The 3,139-nt window shown below is 36.1% G+C and overlaps 1 non-coding gene across 1 annotated transcript; it reads right to left on the bottom strand.

Moving 5' to 3' along the window:
- Window positions 1-323: 323 nt before the first annotated feature.
- On the bottom strand, window positions 324-405 carry Trnas-cga (transfer RNA serine (anticodon CGA)). Its single transcript has one exon. It is a non-coding gene; the product is annotated as a tRNA-Ser (tRNA).
- Window positions 406-3,139: the final 2,734 nt, after the last annotated feature.

Below are 3,139 nucleotides of genomic sequence, written 5' to 3'. Positions count from 1 at the left end.
AAGGCAAGACTTCTCTCGATGAGACGTTGTTCCACAACAGTTATTGCAAAGCTGCCATATGAGTGTAAAAATACATTTTAGCGCAATGATACCAAGTGAATAGCGCAATAATTCATGAAATGCATGGCAAGTAGCTATGAATGAGAAGGCATTCATTATGCACTAAATTTGCATATAGAATATTTGCTGAAAGCATGAAAAGGCAGCAAAAGTCGTGTTTATGCAAAAATTAGCATAACTTATTTATGTTTAGCAAATAAAAGTATATATAAAATATAAAAAAAAAATTCTTAAGAAAAGTAAAAAATAAAAAAAACATCTTACGCAGCCGGTAGGATTCGAACCTACGCTCCCAAAGGGAATCTGATTTCGAGTCAGACGCCTTAACCACTCGGCCACGACTGCTGCATAAATTTAGTGCTCAATGCTTTATATGACATCAACGACTTTATCAGCGAATTCTTAACTTCATTATCGACACTTTTAATGGGGTTGTTAACATTGTTAGTGTAAAATGTGTACGAAAATAGAGCGGAATGTTTCCAATGTATAGAAATTTGTGTACACAAATCCGTGGCTAATTAATGTATTTATAGATAAGTCGAGAAGATAACAGAAAAATGCAAAACGAATTTAACATTAGATTTACGAACATCGGCTGCACCTTTTTTCTAATGAAATACGTATTTTTGGTGCGTATTTAAACGCAACAACTACCGTTTCTACTAAATGTGTCTTATAATACGTTCACATATACATAAGTAGCTGATCTACTTTTTCGCGCTTAATTCAAAATCTGTAATTAAAAAGCGCGATTTCCCATACAAAATTTGTCTCCCAAAATCTGACATTATAAAGGAATTCTAGATAATAACGATACTTTTCGACATACAATCCTGTGTTTTCTGTCGATAATTATTATTACGAATGTAAGGAGAAACATCAAAATAAAAAGTAAATGAAATGGATGCCGGGAAAGAAAACAGGTCTGTAAACATAATTCTAATAAAATTTTTGTCAAATATTATTACTTAGGGATTCATTTTACAGAAAAAAGCGTGTGTCCCCAAACGTTTTGTCCTCTTATTACTTATAATAAAATGTAATACAGCAGCTAGTCCTTGACGATTTGCGCAGTATGCTTCGGGTCATTATCTTGCTGGAAGATCCAGCTCGAGCCTAGGCCTAGTTCGTCCACGGATGGCATCAGGTTTTGTTCCAAAATGGTCCTGCATTGGAAGCGATCCATATTTTCTGCAATGAAAACGAGGTTTCCAATTCCTGTGGCTGTAACTGCTCCCCAAACCATGACACTGCCACCACCATGCTTTACAGTCGGAATCAGATTCCTAGGATCCATGACAGTGTTTGGTTTTCTCCAAACTTTGGCTTTACCGTCGTATCCAAATATGTTGTATTTGGACTCATCAGTGAATAAAATTAGTTTACAAAATTCTATTCCCTTATAAGGGGTGCTTTTTTGCAAACTCCATTCGAAGCTTTCGGTTTTTCTCGCTCATAAGGGGCTTCTTGCGAGGAGTTCTGCAGTTGTAACCTTCATTATTGAGGGCCCTGCTTATTGTACGTGGGTGGACAACAATTTGATACCTCTCGGCTACCTCCTGGGCCAAATCAGTAGCATGTATTTTCGGATTCTAATTCACTGCTTTGCGAATAAAGAATACATCTCTCCGGTTGAGCTTCTTGGGCCGGCCACTACGCGACTTACTCTCCAGAGAATTGGATGTTTCAAAGTTTTTACAAATAGTTTGTACCGTAAACTTGCTTAAATGCAATATATCAGCTATTTCAAGGATGTCTTATTACTTCTGTACTCAACAACTAATTTTCTCAAATCAGTGGAGATTTCTTTGCGGAGCGACATTACTCCAATCGTACACTTTTTCAAAAGACAAAATGCCATAAATTTTAAGAAGAATGCAAAGTAGAACCACAAAATAAAACAAACGGTACTATACAGTTACGTATTCGCAGAAAAGAAGAGCAAAATAAGTGTCCTAATATAAGGTATGTACACTTTTGTCAGTGCATTTTTTTTGGTTTTTCGTGAATAACTTTTAAAGTAACTACTGAAAATATCTTTTTTTTCACATTTGTTATATAACTATACTTAAAACAAAATTGCATCATTACATTCCTTTTGAATGCTTTAGATCGGGAGAAATTCGTACGGAGAGTTTTGTCCGCATCTGTATTAAATATCCCATGCGCAACCTCAGTACATTCCCGAAAAATGGCAGTTAATGATAATGATGAAATAATGAAATCGACAACTTCTCTGAGTCCTATTCTACAATATTCGTCAGGTTAAACTGACTGTTAGTGAAAGAGCAAATCGTGTGATGAGGGAGTGCATCATATATTGGGAAAAAGCAAAAATTCCAGCAAGGGCATTTCCTAGCTGCGTAAAGCAACTTGTCGACTTATATCATGTTTGGAGGGAGTTACAAAAAAAGTTTAAGAAACCTCAGGTTACGTTCTAGAGCCAAGAACAATTTCAAAATTTATCTTGATAATTTGTTTGATGTTACACAGGCTGATGCTTTTGAGAGCGCGAAAATAGAGTAAGATAAATTAATCTTAATGAAGCAGAGGGAGAGATTCGCCAGGTCGCCGGGATGCTTAGGTGGTGTAGAACAAAAATTGTTGGAAAAAGAAGAAAGATCTGGACGACGATGACTGAAAGAAGAGGAAAGGATTGTGAGATAAAAAGAATCATTGGCTGTTGCATCAACTTCTACCACAAATAACTTGGCAATTATAGAATAGAAGATCCAGATCTTAAATTCTGAAGAACAGATCTTGAATTCTAAATTCAACTTGCCGGACGTTCCCTACCCTGAACAAAGTTCAAAAAGAGATAGAAAGAGTCTCATAACACCTAAACTAATTGCAGCTTTAGATCAATGCCAGTTAAGAATTAGAGACTTCATTTACATTCTTAATGCGGTTATGGAATCGCTTGGTCTAAGTAGCGATGATTTCCCTAGAAACTAGAAAATCAAGGGCAGAAGCAATAAAATCAGACATCCGAAACAATGTACCTACCCGAAGTAGTCACAGTTCATCGGGATGAAAAAAGAAGATCGCTTGCCAATTATTGCTTCGTTTGACGATA

This window comes from Anastrepha obliqua, chromosome 2, assembly GCF_027943255.1.
Source record: "Anastrepha obliqua isolate idAnaObli1 chromosome 2, idAnaObli1_1.0, whole genome shotgun sequence".
Classification (NCBI taxonomy): domain Eukaryota; kingdom Metazoa; phylum Arthropoda; class Insecta; order Diptera; family Tephritidae; genus Anastrepha; species Anastrepha obliqua.
Note: the sequence above shows the minus strand (reverse complement) of the source record. Positions and strands in the feature narration are given on the sequence as shown.